Consider the following 484-nt stretch of genomic DNA (forward strand, 5'->3'; position numbering starts at 1 on the left):
CAGCGAAATAAAATGGCGACGGTCTAATCGGGAGCAGTGACAGTTGAGATTTAATTTGGACAATTAAACGCTTTTTACCACTTAAAATGTGCGCGAATGTTAATATTAAATGAAGTTTATGGTGCAGTAATAATAATTTACATTTGTTTCGATTGTAGGCGATAACTATATTGAAATATCAAGAAACGCGATAAAAACAACAAACTTGACCTCCAAATGCATTAGACGGATTTCAGGGAAATTCATTTTCGCGATACCAGACGAAAAATTGACTACTGTAAGTTAATATATTTCTATAACAACTAAATTTTTTTTTAATCTGAAGATAATACAGTTATACATAATCTGTCGAAAATAATAAACTTTCCAACTTAGCGATTTGGTCCAAATTCCTGATTTACGAGAACAATTTACATAAAGTAACTAAATGTGTAACTCTTAACTAAACGTTTTACCTAATCCAAGCGTACACTTTCTTTGAGTT

This window comes from Belonocnema kinseyi, chromosome 1, assembly GCF_010883055.1.
Source record: "Belonocnema kinseyi isolate 2016_QV_RU_SX_M_011 chromosome 1, B_treatae_v1, whole genome shotgun sequence".
NCBI lineage: Eukaryota > Metazoa > Arthropoda > Insecta > Hymenoptera > Cynipidae > Belonocnema > Belonocnema kinseyi.